The 18252-nt window shown below is 48.3% G+C and overlaps 1 long non-coding RNA gene across 1 annotated transcript; it reads left to right on the forward strand.

Moving 5' to 3' along the window:
• The first annotated feature begins 10492 nt into the window (after positions 1–10492).
• Positions 10493–13134, forward strand: LOC106918852 (uncharacterized). The gene is made up of 2 exons (XR_001418487.2): positions 10493–11018; positions 12838–13134. It is a non-coding gene; the product is annotated as an uncharacterized LOC106918852 (long non-coding RNA).
• Positions 13135–18252: the final 5118 nt, after the last annotated feature.

Below are 18252 nucleotides of genomic sequence, written 5' to 3' on the forward strand. Positions count from 1 at the left end.
AGGTCAGGATGTCTGGAGGCCTGGAGGTCAGGAGGTCTGGAGGTCTGGAGGTCTGGAGGTCAGGAGGTCTGTAGGTCAGGAGGTCAGGAGGTCTGGAGGTCAGGAGGTCAGGAGGTCTGGAGGTCAGGAGGTCAGGAGGTCTGGAGGTCAGGAGGTCAGGAGGACTGGAGGTCTGTAGGTCTGTAGGTCAGGAGGTCAGGAGGTCAGGAGGTCTGGAGGTCAGGAGGACTGGAGGTCAGGAGGTCTGGAGGTCAGGAGGTCTGGAGGTCAGGAGGTCTGGAGGTCAGGAGGTCTGGGGGACTGCAGGTCTGGAGGTCTGGAGGACTGGAGGTCAGGAGGTCTGGAGGACTGCAGGTCTGGAGGTCAGGAGGTCTGGAGGACTGCAGGTCTGGAGGTCAGGAGGACTGGAGGACAGGAGGTCAGGAGGTCTGGAGGTCAGGAGGACTGGAGGTCTGGAGGACTGGAGGACTGCAGGTCTGGAGGACTGGAGGTCTGGAGGACTGGAGGTCTGGAGGACTGGAGGACTGCAGGTCTGGAGGACTGCAGGTCTGGAGGACTGGAGGACTGGAGGACTGGAGGTCAGGAGGTCAGGAGGTCAGGAGGTCTGGAGGACTGCAGGTCTGGAGGTCTGGAGGACTGGAGGTCAGGAGGTCAGGAGGTCTGAAGGTCAGGAGGTCTGGAGGTCTGGAGGTCTGGAGGTCTAGAGGACTGGAGGTCTGGAGGACTGCAGGTCTGGAGGACTGCAGGTCTGGAGGACTGGAGGACTGGAGGTCAGGAGGTCTGGAGGACTGCAGGTCTGGAGGTCAGGAGGACTGGAGGTCTGGAGGTCTGGAGGTCTGGAGGACTGCAGGTCTGGAGGTCTGGAGGACTGCAGGTCTGGAGGACTGGAGGACTGGAGGACTGGAGGACTGGAGGTCAGGAGGTCAGGAGGTCTGGAGGTCTGGAGGACTGCAGGTCTGGAGGTCTGGAGGACTGGAGGTCAGGAGGTCAGGAGGTCTGGAGGTCTGGAGGACTGCAGGTCTGGAGGTCTGGAGGACTGGAGGTCAGGAGGTCAGGAGGTCAGGAGGTCTGGAGGACTGCAGGTCTGGAGGTCTGGAGGACTGCAGGTCTGGAGGACTGGAGGACTGGAGGACTGGAGGACTGGAGGTCAGGAGGTCTGGAGGTCAGGAGGTCAGGAGGTCTGGAGGTCTGGAGGACTGCAGGTCTGGAGATCAGGAGGTCTGGAGGTCAGGAGGTCAGGAGGTCTGGAGGTCTGTAGGTCAGGAGGTCTGGAGGTCAGGAGGTCTGGAGGTCAGGAGGTCTGGAGGTCAGGAGGTCTGGAGGTCAGGAGGTCAAGAGGTCTGGAGGTCAGGAGGTCTGGAGGTCAGGAGGTCTGGAGGTCAGGAGGTCAGGAGGTCTGTAGGTCAGGAGGTCTGGAGGTCAGGAGGTCTGGAGGTCTGGAGGTCTGGAGGTCTGGAGGTCAGGAGGTCTGGAGGTCAGGAGGTCTGGAGGTCAGGAGGTCAGGAGGTCTGAAGGTCAGGAGGTCTGGAGGTCTGGAGGTCAGGAGGTCTGGAGGACTGCAGGTCTGGAGGTCTGGAGGACTGGAGGTCAGGAGGTCTGGAGGACTGCAGGTCTGGAGGTCAGGAGGTCTGGAGGACTGGAGGTCTGGAGGACTGGAGGACTGCAGGTCTGGAGGACTGGAGGTCTGGAGGACTGGAGGTCTGGAGGTCAGGAGGTCTGGAGGTCAGGAGGTCTGGAGGTCTGGAGGACTGGAGGTCTGGAGGACTGCAGGTCTGGAGGACTGGAGGACTGGAGGTCAGGAGGTCTGGAGGTCTGGAGGACTGGAGGTCTGGAGGACTGCAGGTCTGGAGGACTGGAGGTCTGGAGGTCAGGAGGACTGGAGGTCAGGAGGTCAGGAGGTCAGGAGGTCTGGAGGTCAGGAGGTCTGGGGGACTGCAGGTCTGGAGGTCTGGAGGTCTGGAGGACAGGAGGTCAGGAGGTCTGGAGGTCAGGAGGACTGGAGGTCTGGAGGACTGCAGGTCTGGAGGACTGGAGGTCTGGAGGACTGGAGGTCTGGAGGTCTGGAGGTCTGGAGGTCTGGAGGTCTGGAGGACTGCAGGTCTGGAGGACTGGAGGTCTGGAGGTCTGGAGGTCAGGAGGTCTGGAGGTCAGGAGGACTGGAGGTCAGGAGGTCTGAAGGTCTGGAGGTCTGGAGGTCAGGAGGTCTGGAGGTCAGGAGGACTGGAGGTCAGGAGGTCTGGAGGTCTGGAGGACTGGAGGTCTGGAGGACTGGAGGTCTGGAGGTCTGGATGTCTGGAGGTCTGGAGGACTGCAGGTCTGGAGGACTGGAGGTCTGGAGGACTGCAGGTCTGGAGGACTGGAGGACTGGAGGTCAGGAGGTCAGGAGGTCTGGAGGTCAGGAGGTCAGGAGGCCTGGAGGTCTGGAGGTCTGGAGGTCAGGAGGTCAGGATGTCTGGAGGCCTGGAGGTCAGGAGGTCTGGAGGTCTGGAGGTCAGGAGGTCTGGAGGTCAGGAGGACTGGAGGTCAGGAGGTCTGAAGGTCTGGAGGTCTGGAGGTCAGGAGGTCTGGAGGTCAGGAGGACTGGAGGTCAGGAGGTCTGGAGGTCTGGAGGACTGGAGGTCTGGAGGACTGGAGGTCTGGAGGTCTGGAGGTCTGGAGGTCTGGAGGACTGCAGGTCTGGAGGACTGGAGGTCTGGAGGACTGCAGGTCTGGAGGACTGGAGGTCAGGAGGTCAGGAGGTCTGGAGGTCAGGAGGTCAGGAGGCCTGGAGGTCTGGAGGTCTGGAGGTCAGGAGGTCAGGATGTCTGGAGGCCTGGAGGTCAGGAGGTCTGGAGGTCAGGAGGTCAGGAGGTCTGGAGGTCAGGAGGTCTGGAGGTCAGGAGGCCTGGAGGTCAGGAGGTCTGGAGGTCAGGAGGTCAGGAGGTCTGGAGGCCTGGAGGTCTGGAGGTCTGGAGGACAGGAGGTCAGGAGGTCAGGAGGCCTGGAGGTCAGGAGGCCTGGAGGTCTGGAGGTCTGGAGGTCTGGAGGTCAGGAGGTCTGAAGGTCTGGAGGTCTGGAGGTCAGGAGGTCTGGAGGTCTGGAGGTCAGGAGGTCTGAAGGTCTGGAGGTCTGGAGGTCTGGAGGTCTGGAGGTCTGGAGGTCAGGAGGTCTGAAGGTCTGGAGGTCTGGAGGTCAGGAGGTCTGAAGGTCTGGAGGTCAGGAGGTCTGAAGGTCAGGAGGTCTGAAGGTCTGAAGGTCAGGAGGTCAGGAGGTCAGGAGGTCAGGAGGTCAGGAGGTCTGGAGGTCAGGAGGTCTGAAGGTCTGGAGGTCAGGAGGTCTGAAGGTCAGGAGGTCTGAAGGTCTGGAGGTCAGGAGGTCAGGAGGTCAGGAGGTCTGTGCTCGATCCTCTGTTCGGTTTGGCTGCTTTTCCCTCCGTCTTGGATCGTCTGCCCGGTGGTAGGCGAATCATCAGGAGCTGATAGATGTGGAGTTAAAACAGTTTCATCATTCACAGATGCACAGAACCAGATTCACGCTTGTGTTTTTGATGCAACCCAAATATCTCTTGATTTTCAAGCTGCTTCTGGCCTGTGGGTGGCGCTGCAGTTGTGTGTGTATTTTGAGACTGCCCTGATGTTTCAGTCCTCAAATGATCAGCGACCAATCAGATCGCTTCCTTCTTTCAGCCAATCACATTCCAACAGCGCTGCAGCCATGACCGTTTCAAATTCAATCCAAAGATATTTTATTAATCCAGTGTTTTCCACCCTGGTCCTCAAGGCTCACTGTCCTACATGGTTTAGGTTTCCCTGCTTTAATGTGCCTGATTCAGCTGATTGCAGTTCAGCAAACGCCTGTTAATCAGTCATCGACTGAAATCAGCTGGACTGAAGCAAGGAAACACCTAAAACATGCAGTGAGCTTTGAGGACCAGACTGGGAAACACTGGATTAATCCCAAAGGGAAATGAAATGTAGCTCATGATGGCTGTCGGCCGCAGCATTTTTATTTCTATTTTATTTGAAGGTTAAAGAAATAGCAAAAGGATAATTCCTTTTTTATTTCTAGTTGTTCATCCAGACATGAGGTCTGGAGATAATATTTAGCTGGTTAGTTTTCCTCAATGTGGTCAATTTTAACTTGGGCAAATAAACACCTTGGCTGTATAAAGCCTCATTTATAGGCTTTATACAGCCTATAAATGATAATTAACTTGGTCAGATATTGCTAAGTTAATTGTGTGGAATGAGATATAAAGACTCATCAAATGGTGGTTCAGGGGAAATAAACGTGAAACCTGCCGAGTCCTCAGACTGAACGTTGTTTCTGGGACTAAATACAGATAAGAAGTCGGGACCAGTTTTATGTTTGCTCCTTTTCACACTGCAGCACTATTTTTCATCCACTGGTGTATTAAAAGTTACATCAGTTATTTGTAGATAACTGTTCTCCAGAGTGCAAAAAGTGTAAGTTCAGAAGTCCTCCAGTTTATTCAAGCATTCAGGATCTTGGAGTCATTATTTGTCCGTATAAAAGTCGTTACAGCCATCAGATGTTCATGCAGCCTGGTCTGACAACATGAAAGCGTTTCCATCATATTTCCCCCGGGTTTCCATCAGAGACACCCGCTGCTCTGAACAACTGCATTTAGTCTGTGTTTCCTCGGAGAACAGAAAAGAGAAAATAAGAAGATAAGGAGGCGCTGGAAGAAGAAGGGTGAGTAAAGAGTCGACCGGCCAAAGCAAAGACAGGAACAGGAGGCTAAATGAGCCCCACAGGGGCGGCGGAGGCATGATGAGACGGAGCAGACATCAGGAAGGACCGGCTGTAATGTCCTTGGTTAAAACGGCCGCTCTGCTCGCCCTGCGCCGCTCCAACACGTGGAATTAACGCAATAATCTGCCCTCTGCAAACGTCCAGAACGACCAGGAGAGACGCTTCACTGAGCAGCAACATCCGCACCATGTTTCAGTTTAATGGAGCATTTAAATGAGAGGCGGAGGGCCTGAGGCAGCAGCACACACACACAGAGAAACACACACAGAGACAGCTGTGTGTGTGCAGGGGGGCATTCCTGCTGATGCTTCTTCACTTTTTAGATTAAACTTTAACATTTCCAACGTTAATCTGAGGACAGTTTATCAATCAGGTTTATTAACACATTTCATCATCAACCATGCAGCTCAAAGTGTTTAACATCAAAAAACACAGTGAGTCATAAAAACAGTCACCAGTTTGAGAACAAACACTTTATTGAGTAAAAATAATAATGTGATCAGTTTTCCATTAATTATGGTCCAAAGGAAACCTTTAAATCTAGAAGCTGAAAGCTGCTTCTCCATGTTTGGTTTGAATCTCATCAGAGGAAAAATCTGCTGGATGCAAATCATAAACATGCTCAGAATGTATGAATATTAAAATATCCCATTCTGTTACAGCAAGTTTCATTTAACCGAACCTGTGAGCAGCTGTTTCCTGTCCAGTCAGACTTTTATAGTCAGCAGGACCTTAAATCAGAAAACCTTTGGATAATGGGCAGCCTGGAACCAGCCTGGAACCAGCCTGGAACCAGCCTGGGACCAGCCTGGGACCAGCCTGGGACCAGCCTGGAACCAGCCTGGAGCCAGCCTGGAACCAGCCTGGAGCCAGCCTGGAACCAGCCTGGAGCCAGCCTGGAACCAGCCTGGGACCAGCCTGGGACCAGTCTGGGACCAGCCTGGGACCAGTCTGGGACCAGCCTGGAACCAGCCGGGACCAGTCTGGGACCAGCCTGGAACCAGCCTGGGACCAGCCTGGGACCAGCCTGGGACCAGCCTGGGACCAGCCTGGGACCAGCCTGGGACCAGCCTGGGACCAGCCTGCAGCCAGCCTGGAACCAGCCTGGGACCAGCCTGGGACCAGCCTGGGACCAGCCTGTAACCAGCCTGGAACCAGCCTGGGACCAGCCTGGGACCAGCCTGGGACCAGCCTGGAACCAGCCTGGGACCAGCCTGGGACCAGCCTGGGACCAGCCTGGAACCAGCCTGGGACCAGCCTGGGACCAGTCTCGGACCAGCCTGGGACCAGTCTCGGACCAGCCTGGGACCAGTCTGGGACCAGCCTGGGACCAGTCTCGGACCAGCCTGGGACCAGCCTGGGACCAGTCTCGGACCAGCCTGGGACCAGCCTGGGACCAGCCTGGGACCAGTCTCGGACCAGCCTGGGACCAGCCTGGGACCAGCCTGGGACCAGCCTGGAACCAGCCTGGGACCAGCCTGGGACCAGCCTGGGACCAGTCTCGGACCAGCCTGGGACCAGCCTGGGACCAGTCTCGGACCAGCCTGGGACCAGCCTGGGACCAGCCTGGGACCAGCCTGGAACCAGCCTGGGACCAGCCTGGGACCAGCCTGGGACCAGCCTGGGACCAGCCTGGGACCAGCCTGGGACCAGCCTGGAACCAGCCTGGGACCAGCCTGGGACCAGCCTGGGACCAGCCTGGGACCAGTCTCGGACCAGCCTGGGACCAGCCTGGGACCAGCCTGGGACCAGCCTGGAACCAGCCTGGGACCAGCCTGGGACCAGCCTGGGACCAGTCTCGGACCAGCCTGGGACCAGCCTGGGACCAGTCTCGGACCAGCCTGGGACCAGCCTGGGACCAGCCTGGGACCAGCCTGGGACCAGCCTGGGACCAGCCTGGAACCAGCCTGGGACCAGCCTGGAACCAGCCTGGGACCAGCCTGGGACCAGCCTGGGACCAGCCTGGGACCAGCCTGGGACCAGCCTGGGACCAGCCTGGGACCAGTCTCGGACCAGCCTGGGACCAGCCTGGGACCAGCCTGGGACCAGTCTCGGACCAGTCTCGGACCAGCCTGGGACCAGCCTGGGACCAGTCTGGGACCAGTCTCGGACCAGCCTGGGACCAGCCTGGGACCAGCCTGGGACCAGTCTCGGACCAGTCTCGGACCAGCCTGGGACCAGCCTGGGACCAGTCTGGGACCAGTCTGCAAGAGTAATTTTATTTTAAACAATTAAAGCGTTTGTTTAATGAGCCATTTTGAAACACAGTGATTTCAGTCTGACTTCAAACTGAAAATCTGCTGAAACACTGACCTCCTTTAAATCTGATTTTGTGTGTTGATGATTTTACTCATCAAAAGTTTGAAACTGGTTTTCTGTCTTTTATTTTATTTTTAGTGTTTTTATGGCATAAAGCTCTTTGACCTGCCTTGTTGCTGAAATGTGGTACAAACATAAACCTGACTTAGTTTTTCTAAAGTTTTATGTAAAATAAAAATGTTTATTATCATTCTGTTTCATTTATCTGCTTATATCTTTTCTCTTCGTTGTTGGTCATTCATGCTTCAATCATCTTGTTCTCTGACCTTCCAGACTTCCTGCCATGGCCAGGTTCACTTCCTGTCAGCGTGGAGACGTTCCTGTAAGACGCTGCAGAGAAACAGAAGGATTTCAGGAGTTGGATGGTTGTGTGACCACTGTGCTTCTTGCTGTCGACAAACAGATTTAAAGCGACGAGGACTGAAAGGTGCAGATGTTGCAGAAACAGCTGGAGCGTTGGATCCATCATCAGAGCGCCAGCAGGCAGACGCCACAGATTAAAATCATTTTATAAACTGCTGAGGTCACCACATAATATTTCCTGTCTTATGAGACCAGTAGCACCAGTATTACCAGTTAGAAGTTGTGCCTGAACTTTTGCAGCAGGGTGGTTTGTGTAAATGATTAGGGAGATGATTTAGGAAGCTCCAGTCTAGAGGCTCTTCAATTAGAGCGTCGGAGTGGAGTATTTACAGCAGAACGAGCCGGTTGGTGATGAAGCTCTCAGCTGAAGCCATTATCAATCCAGATCTTCATCCGTCACCACAGCCAATTATTCCTGCTATCGACGGTCCTCAGACGTCTCCGTCCCGAAACGGCTCCATTTAACCCAACCATGGATTAATCATGTTGTTATTTGTTGGCCAATTTGCATGTAATTATTTAATAGCCAGCGTTTGTTTAAAGAGCCATTTTGAAACACAAAATGATTTCAGTCTGACGGTTAATGGCTCATCACATATTTCCTCTAATAACAGCTTCCACTCACTTTATGGAAGCAGTTTGGAGATTATTTCTCATACTAACATCCAAACTGTTTGTCTGCAGACTCAAAACATTTTCTTCAGTATCTTGTTGTGGTTTTTAACTTGCCTTGTTATTAAATCTGGTATATTTACATCTTTACCTGATGTTGATTAATGTTTGTGTCCGTTTTGAATCTTTGCAGCAGTAAAAGTCCAGTCGTCTTGATTTAACCAGATTAACATCCTGACAACCTGCAGCAGGTTTTCTGCTTCGTGTTTTCGCCTGCAGCAGACTAAAGCCAAACATCAGAACAGCATCAGCATTTAAAGTCTCCTAATTTAGGTCTTTATTTAATCCTCGTGACTAAATATTTCAGCTTCCAGCAGCTGTAATGCAGGATCATCTTGTTTCTCTAGCAGTTCTGTTCTGAGAGATCTTCTTGTTTTCTGATACTGTATGAAACTCAGGATGTCAGACAATCTGACCTGAAACTAAAGCCGCTAAAGTCTCCCATTTAAACGCTTCCTCTGCGATTTGGCCACAAACTCAGCCTGTTTGATATTTAATCATATTTCTGTTGTTGTTGTCAGCATCTAACTACTCTTTATTCTTTGATGGAATGATTTTCTGGTCCAAATGCGACAGATCCCACAGCGTGACGGTGAAATAATGAGCAAAGTCCTCCAAGAAACGGATTCACTGAGCGAAAAAATGACTGGGCGATAAATCACATCATAGATGGATGGATGGATAAATGAGAGGAAAGTTAGGACACCCTGTGTTCTAAAGGAAGATGTTTGGTTAACTTCACATTTGGTCTCCCCATCCACACAGCATGACAGTTCCACCTCCGTGCTTTGCTGCTATCCAGAGAAAACTGGCCATGTTCATCCTGCAGTTTTTGGTCCAAACACATGGCACCTGCAGAACCTAATGATGCAGATTTGCATCATTCTGGAACAAAACGGAAAGCTGCAGGATAGTAGCCTTTACTTTACTGTTTATTTACACACATTCATATTCAAGAAATATGAATATATATTGAAATGAGGCTCATTTGTCAGATTAAATCAGAGTTTAAAAAATAAACTTTCAGCCATTATTAAAATAATTTTTCATGAAGCCTTTTATTTACCATCTGTAAGTAAAAGTCTTAAATTTTCTATATATTTACTGTTTTATGTGTGTGTGTGTGTGTGTGTGTGTGTGTGTGTGGAGTGTTTTCATCCTGGTGTGTGTTTGTGTGTGTGTGTGTGTGTGTGTGTGTGTGTGTGTGTGTGGAGTGTTTTCATCCTGGTGTGTGTTTGTGTGTGTGTGTGTGTGTGTGTGTGTGTGTGGAGTGTTTTCATCCCGGTGTGTGTTTGTGTGTGTGTGTGTGTGTGTGTGTGTGTGTGTGTGTGTGTGTGTGGAGTGTGGAGTGTTTTCATCCCGGTGTGTGTTTGTGTGTGTGTGTGTGTGTGTGTGTGTGTGTGTGTGTGTGTGTGTGTGTGGAGTGTTTTCATCCTGGTGTGTGTTTGTGTGTGTGTGTGTGTGTGTGTGTGTGTGTGTGTGTGGAGTGTTTTCATCCCGGTGTGTGTTTGTGTGTGTGTGTGTGTGTGTGAGTGAATCGGGTCGGTTCTGTTCTGCCATGATTGCATCGACTCTTGTGATCAGATAGATTTTATGAAACAGAAGCTGAATCACAGAAACTATCTGATGCCGTCAGCATGTTTCTCTGCAGCATCTCCTGCTTCACAGACATTCAGATCAACGCAGGAAGGAACAAGATAAACATGAAGGTGATTTTATATTTCTGAATAAAAACACTGAGAATGAAACGTTTCTGAGTTTTACTCTGGAAGATTTTGTGATCCGTTTACAGCAGCAGAAAAGATGAATGGAAAAACTGCAAACAAAAATAAATCTGACCAACAATGAAGGAAGATTCAGTTATTCAGTTACTCCCGCGCCTCTAGTGGCGTGGGGTGGTAACACAATTAACATAAGCACATCACTAAACGAGAATACCACAGTGTTTATTCACTATTAATTACAGCATCACTGGCACCGTAAAATATAAATTCTCTAATATTTCTTTTATTTTCTTAACGATGTAGAGCTAAGAGCTTATGGTATTCTGATTTAGTAATGTAATTTTATTAGTTGTGTTGCCAACCCCATGCCGCTAGAGGCAGTAGCAGGTCGGAAAATTTGCTATTAAAAAGCAGATTTAGAAGTACACAGAAAGGTTCAGAATTTAAGAACTGTGAGCTGCGCTGAAGTAAATAAAAGAAGTTTAAATATATGCTGAGAGTGAAACTCCTCCCTAAACATGAAGATAATCACAGGTTTCAAAAGAAAACAAAACCGGGAGACCGCGGATAATATAGGAAACAGCGCCCCCTTCACTTCCGGAATGCAATGGTCTCATTTCCAAATAAGGTATGAGACCCGTCTCTTCCTGTTTGCAGCAGCGAGGTCCTTCCGGGGAAAGACAGTTTGCTTCGGCGTGAGAGGAGCTAGCAGGCGATGAGCAGCTAGCTGGTTTTAAGTGAGTAAGCTCAGACTAGTCAGGAGAAGTCCTAGTAAACTCTAACAAGCGAGTTAGCAGGACACGGCAGAGTTTCGGCTTGAAGCTGTTGGACTGTGCGCTTGTTTTCTGTCGCTTGTGGTGAGAGTTATGGTGCAGCTAGCCTAGTGCGCTAATAAGGACTACTGTAAGCTGTCAAAGTGGGACTGAAGAAGCTGCAGAAGATCGTTACCGGACTGGATAACGACAGACGGACTTCAGATGGTCCCTCTGAGGGCCGCGTCGCTCAGAGAACCTCTGGCTCCGTGGGAAACGAGGCCCAGGGGCTGTGGACGTGGCTGTGGACGTGGAGACCACACAGCTGCACCATTCCTGAGCTTCTGCTTCCTTCCGATCGCCGAGAGGTCTTTCTGGACCGCAGGATGAAGTCCTGCCCCGATTAATCTGTGGGAAATCACGATTACTCAAGGTACTGAGTTTTACTTTAACATTTTGCTCTTTCAGTGAAGCGGCTCTGCACTGTTGAGTCGGTTGGACTCCGACATTCACAGCATCTGCACAGGCCTGCAGGCAGGCTGTATTTTTGCCGCCATTAGGTTTAGTCTTTTTCTTTCTTTTTAACCATAGTGGCTTGTATAACTGGCGGTTTACACTGTATGCAGATTTATTGTACAGTTGGTACAAAGTACAATTTGTACAAGTACAATTCTGTACTTTGTACAGTTGTTTTTTGTTTGGCTGAAAACCAAAACCTCATTATTAATGACTCCTCATTTACTGTTTTCTGCATGGACTCTTCCTCTGTTTCACACATTCAACATAAACAACTGAAATATGGAAATCCCCCCAGGGAACATCATCAGTTAAACCGCTTCAGTTTTTCAGTAAACTCTTTTTAAAAGTTTTCTCAGGAGAAGCAAACAGTGCAGAATGCTGGTTCTGGTTATTAATACACAGTGGAGCGGTTCAGTTTGGATTATTAACATAACGCAGATTTAAATCCGCCAATTTTCTCAGAGTACATCTAGAGTATTTAAAGAAAATGCAGCTTGTGAATCTGTGACCCTGGGAGTGACGCTTCCTGTGGGTATTTCAGCTCCTGCAGTCGCGCTAAAATGATATACACAGTGTTTATTAATGCATATTAAAGCATATTTGGTGTTTGAAATATTAAAACAGTTATACTGTAAGCTTTCTTAGACGTGGTCTCAAGTATTCATAAACCCTGACATCAAATTTATCACATTTAATTCCTCACTGGGACAGAAACGTCTGCAGCAGTGAGCTGTTCACGACTTCCTGCCTCTTCAGCTCCTCCTCTCATCAGGATTCATTTCCGAATTACATCCTCTGCTCCTTTTCATTCTGGTTTGTGTTCTTTCAGCTTCCTTATGGTTTTCTCTCGGCTCCCTGGGAAACCAAACTGAGCTCCCGAGTTGCTGGAGGAAGCGTTGCTCTCTCTTCCCCCGATCAGCTGGACAGATCTGCACTTTTGAATCGTTTTGCTGTAATAAGGATTTCCTAATATCTGAAACTGATCAGTTTGTCTAAACGACTCAGAGCTGCAGCAGCTTTTTACAGACTTCAGCTGTAAATTCATCCTGAGCACAGAGACACTTTGATGGGATTCTTGGAAATGTTTCCAAAGAAAATGACCTCCAAGCAGTTTAGGTCATGAAGCTGTGGCAGTAAAACACGACTGCGAACGGAGGCCTGTTGTAAGATTACACAAATTAACAGCAATAATTAGTTATTTAGTCGTAAAATAAAACGCTGGGTTCATTTTTCAGTCAAAATTTCACCATATTATTCATTCATTTAAAAATGTCACAGATTCAAATTAATATTTAATCAATATTAAATATTTAGTTCACAACCTAAAAATTTAGCACCAATTTTTTCTACAGAGCTCCAGACTAAATTTTTAGTTAAGAAGCAAAACATTTATCTCTTAGCTAGCTAAATGTTTACTTTGGAGCTAAATATTTATACAGATATAAATATTATGATTAGAAGAAACAATTTAAAGAGGTTAAAGAATATTCTGCAAAAGTTAAGAGAAGAATCGGGGAAAATGTTCATCAGGACGGTGAAGGAGGCAAACAGAAATCTACTGGATGTGATGAAGAGGAGCAGAGAGCGCTGCCGCCTCCTCACAGCGAGATGAACCCGGCTGCTGGGAGGGAGCCACAGAGCGATCCGATCAGTGTGCAGGCAGCTTAACCGATATTAACCCAAACATCTGAGTCACATCATGTTTCTGTCTTCTTTACGTTTTGGCTCTAAAGCTCAGTGGAGATCCTCCGACCAGGAGGATCCATCTGGTAAAGAGATGAGCGCTGCGGGTTTTATCCAGAGGAAGATTCAGCCGGGACTCCAGAACCCGAACAGAACCTCTGGCTGATCTCCGCCGTGCTGCGTCTTTCTGTCTCTACAAGGACCAAATCATTCAGAGCCTCACAGAAAACAGCAGGATTACAATAACTTTTATTTAACAACAAAATTATTAAAACACTTTTGTTTTTTTAAACATGATTCTGTTTGACAGAAGCAAAATATCCTGGAATAAATTCAGCATAAAAGCTTTTAGTCTTGTGATGTTTTCCCTTCAGGGACCGTTGATGTGCCACCAGGTTTCATTCATCAAGCCGTCCTGAACACACGCCGTCTGACACGGTGACTGACAGATGGACGAGTCGTCTCGTCTTCGTTTTGATGAAAACTGATGGAAGCGCGCCGCAGCTTCAGCTGACATCATTTCCTTTGTGATCATGAAACTTTTCCGCCATGCAGTCAACAGTTAGCTTCACCAGAACGGAAACATCAACAAATCGCATAACTTCCTTAAATATGTGTTTCTATTAATCATGCAAACTGCTTAGAAGCTGCACAGTGTCCCGGTTTGATCAGTACAGGAAGTGAAGCGTGACAGACACGATGAGTTAAAGTCCGTCTCCCTGAACTGGGATAACAACTGAGTTCCTGATGGGAAACGATACGTCGGTGACCGGAGCCGGTGGCTGGGCCGCATGGACCATTTACTTTCCATCATGTTTTGTTTCAGTAGCCAGAGGACTGAGTGTGAAACTCATCAGCAGCAACGCTCCGATAAATCACAACAAACTCCTGCTGGCTGGGGTTGGTTTGCACCTTTCAAAGCAAATAGCTGTGGGTAAAAACAGGATTTAGGGATTACCTTGGATAAATGCGACATCGCTCACAGTCAGGCACTGTGGGAAAAGACGCAGAGGAAAGCAGAGAGACGCTCTGATGAGGCGTCTGCTTTAATCACACAAGATCAGGTGACACTTTTTATTTAGTTAGCATTTAAATGGTTATAACCTGTTAGAAGGAGTTAATGGGAGACATGTAGGAGGATCTATGAGGCGGGGTTACATGGAGAGTTTGAAGCAGAAAGTATTTTACATGCAGTAAACAGCAGCGTCTGTTTAACGCCTTATGTTGTAATGAGTAAAAAGTTTTAACTTTTGAGTCTCATTCTTGTTTCTAAAACATGAAACTGAAGAACCGGGGAACAAATCTGACCTGAGAACCTTTTATGCAAATACACGTCCTGAAGAATCTCCGATTAAAAATACATTTTGAAAAAAAGCATTTTAGCCTTTCTCTTTTTCAAATGTTTTTCTTTGGTCAGATATAATATTCTAATTTTTAAAGCCATGGTTCATTAATCATATATCAAAATGGCCGCCATTTAAAACGGTTTTAATAATGTTCAAATAATGACTGACAAATCCTATTTTCATGGTCCATCTAATATTAGAAACTTATTTTGCATTAAAAAACAAAATGGCTGAATGTTATGATGATACAATAAAGATTACACTTTGTAGATATGTAGTGTTTCAGCTTTGATTCAAAATAATAACAGACACTGAAAGAAGCAGATTAAACTAAAACACTTCAAAGGAAAGAATAAAGCAAGAAGACATTTTATTCAACCAATCAAATGTGAAAATTATTGAGATAAAAGAGAGAAGGAAAAATACAGAAATGTCAAACTAAAAGAAATGGAAAGAAAAACGAGGAGCAAAATCACAATTATTCTGGGAAATAAGAAAATAATTAACAACTAAGACCTGATCAATATCCATATAACATTTAGACAGGAAATCAGACGTTTGACTAGCTGACCATGAAATTCAGCAAATGGAATTACGACAATAAATTAGTTTAATGGAGGCAGAGGATTTAAAAAAAACTATTTTGATAAAGTTTGGACCGACTTCTGGACCTGAACTGATCCAGAAGTCCAGAAGTGTTTATCAAAAAACACTTTGATAAAATGTTTTCTGGCTGTATCAAAAAAAGGCACACCACACTTTTCAGATTATTTGGAAAAAAATACAAAAAAACTTAAAAACCATGAACTCTTTTCTGAAAACTTCTGCCCCCCTCTCAGCGCCTCCTGCTGGCTGATTTCCTGGCTGCCTGTCCAGAACCAGAACCAGAGCTGCAGGCTGTTTGTGACGTCTGAGCAGAAACCTGATGGCCATAAAACCTGAGAGGCCTGGCAGGTTGAAACAACAGAATAAGAACAAATCGGATAAAACATTCTCTGTTTTATCTGTCAGCTCTGCAGCTGTTCTGACCTGAAAGGAAGAAACAGACGCGCAGAGACAAACGAGCGACCGACTCGGTGGGTTCTCCTTCAGGTCCACCGGGCCAACGGCGGCTCAACTCATCCATGAAGCTGCAACTTCTGCTGCGTCCCTGCAGTTAAAGGTCTGTCTGTATATATTTACATTATTAGTGATAAAGTCCCAGCTATGTGTCCGGTAACAACGTTCAGCTTTATTTAGATTTGGAGAATAACCTAATCTGATGCAAGACGTCGGGTCCAGTAATGCCGACGGATCGGGGCAGAAAATGTCATTAAGAAGCCAAATGAGTTTTAATTACGTCTCGTAACCAGACAGAGCAGATCTGTCAATCTCAGGCTAACTGGGCCGGAGGGAGCGGGGTGAAGGGGTTCAGGGGGAACGGAGGGGGAACAAAGGGGTTCAGGGGGAACGGGGCGAAGGGGTTCAGGGGGAACGGAGGGGGAACAAAGGGGTTCAGGGGGAACGGAGGGGGAACAAAGGGGTTCAGGGGGAACGGGGTGAAGGGGTTCAGGGGGAACGGAGGGGGAACAAAGGGGTTCAGGGGGAACGGAGGGGGAACGGGGCGAAGGGGTTCAGGGGGAACGGAGGGGGAACAAAGGGGTTCAGGGGGAACGGAGGGGGAACGGGGCGAAGGGGTTCAGGGGGAACGGAGGGGGAACAAAGGGGTTCAGGGGGAACGGAGGGGGAACGGGGCGAAGGGGTTCAGGGGGAACGGAGGGGGAACGGGGCGAAGGGGTTCAGGGGGAACGGAGGGGGAACGGAGGGGGAACGGGGGGGGAGCGGGGCAAAGGTGTTCAGGGGAGATGGAGGGGGACGGAGGGCATGGGGGGAAACGAGTTGGAGTTCATGGAAAACAGGAGAATGGAAATGTTTGGTTCACTGAACCTGGAGAGAGTCTGAGTGAAACTCTGCTGCCCTCCGAAGGCTGAATGATGCAAAGTGGAACGAGCTGCAGGAGTGTGTGTGTGTGTGTGTGTGTGTGTGTGTGTGTGTCCGTGTCCTGATTGCTCACAGAAGCATGAAGCCCTTTGAAGACGGTCCAGAGGATTGGTTGGGCTGCCAGAGGTTGGAGGAGGAGAATGGAGATGATTGGAGATGAGAAGCATGAAGGAGGCCGGGGACGGCGAGCGGGATGAATGGATTAACGCACCTGAATGAATCCCACACACACTCACACACACGTCAGCAGCCTGCAGGAGGAGTCCGTATCGGCTGAACCCTCTTCCCTGACTGCGGCGGCGAACGGACCACACAGTGACATCTGGAACATGCGCTGCAGCAGCCGGAGCCTCTGCATGCAGCAGGCATCGATTTCCTTCAAATGTCAGGAATGTGAGCAGCAATAAGGTGGCTGAACGTTTCCACGGGGCACTAACAGAGTGGAACCAGAGAAAGTCAGCAAGCTGATGAAGAGATGACGAACCCTGAGCATCGTCTTCATCACACTGACACTACATTCACACAGCAACAAAATGCAACCAATTCATTTCATGGCTAAAAGGCCCAATTCTGACCTTTTGACCCCAAAAAAATCTGATCTGTGGAACTAAAATGGATCTGATGGTTTAGAAAGCCTGCAGTCGACCGGTCATGCTGCGATTTATTCAACATAGGCCACGTTCTCGCTGAAGCTCAGCTATTCCAGTTGCTCTCTGAAACCCGATTGTTTTTCTGCATGTTTGTTCATGGCACTAATTAAAAGCGATCAGAGTCAGACTCCTGTATGATCGGTTTCTGAGTTGCTGAGAGCGACGGCACTGTCAGCAGACGGTCAGCAGGAAGCTGATGAAGCTAACAGCTAACAGCAGCCTTTAGTGGAGCTGCAGCCTCTGACCCGGTTCTGTTTGGACGTGGGTTGGGACGTGATGCGTTCACTGACTCAGACTGCTTTCATCGCTTCATGATCATCATTTTCAGCCATAGTCTAGATTTACCGTCTGGATTCTTCTGCTGCTGAGTTCTAACATTCGGACGCTTTGGAAACCATCGGATATCATTTAGTTCCAGAATCTTTATAAATATCTGCAGCGTTGCGCTGAGGTGATGGCGCTCATGTGAAATAAGTGTCACTTTATTCCCATGTTGTACAAACAGCCATGCTTGTTTGGTTGCTCCTTCTGAACCAGTTCTTTCTTGCAAATGTCCTCATTTCGTGTCTCTGCAGATGGAGACGTGCAGCTGAAATCTGCAGCTAATCAGAATTAATTTCAGTGTGAAAGCGCCACAGCCTCCTCTCTGCTATTCTGGTCACTTTTGATCTGGAAAGAATGGATTAGCTTCATTCCTAAGGCAATTTCCTCACGATGAAATGCGCCATCAGCATGCACACACGCACGCAGCATCGCCGCAAATTAAAAGGACTGTCAGTGCTACCGGATTATTTTAGCTGAGGCACAAATTTCCTCAAAAGAGAGAATATCCAGTCGATTGTAACGAGGTCTTCTTCCTGGTTCTGGGATCATTCGGCGTTCAGTTGGTAAAATATCCATCAGATGAACTGATCAGCAGGACCGAAAACCTGACAAAATGGAAATTAATCAGTTAAAAATCAAGACTGAACACAAAGAGAAAAACAATAATGGTTTGAATATATCGTCTGATGTTTGGTAATGAATATTTAATGATGTCACGTTTAAATTAAAATCTCTAAAGAACCCCATGTAAGCACTTTCCCTGTTTATTTCACTTTAAAGCCATTAAAGACTTTAGGTTTTGGTCAGATTAAGCATAAAACATTTACATAACCAACAGCCCAAACGTCAGATTTTAAATAAACACTGAGATTCCAGAGGAAAAGAGAACTCACCAATGTTTTTAGTCTTTGGTGAGTTTAATAAGTTCTCCTATTAAATTATCATCTGAATTATCCATGTTATTAACATGTGAAGTATGACTGACACAGAGGTTGGAAACAATGTAAAAGAAGGAAAACTATATATATATATATATAAAATGTGAGTTTAATTGCCTCTCTCATCCTTGGCCCCCTTCACTCTGAAGTCTTGCTCCGGCTCTGGTTTCCCTTCTGATGCTGCTGCCTCCAAAGGAAGGGATGTGTATGTAAACTTCTGAGCTGGT

This window comes from Poecilia mexicana, unplaced genomic scaffold (assembly GCF_051168715.1).
Source record: "Poecilia mexicana isolate PSO_F unplaced genomic scaffold, ASM5116871v1 scaffold_6, whole genome shotgun sequence".
Classification (NCBI taxonomy): Eukaryota; Metazoa; Chordata; class Actinopteri; order Cyprinodontiformes; family Poeciliidae; genus Poecilia; species Poecilia mexicana.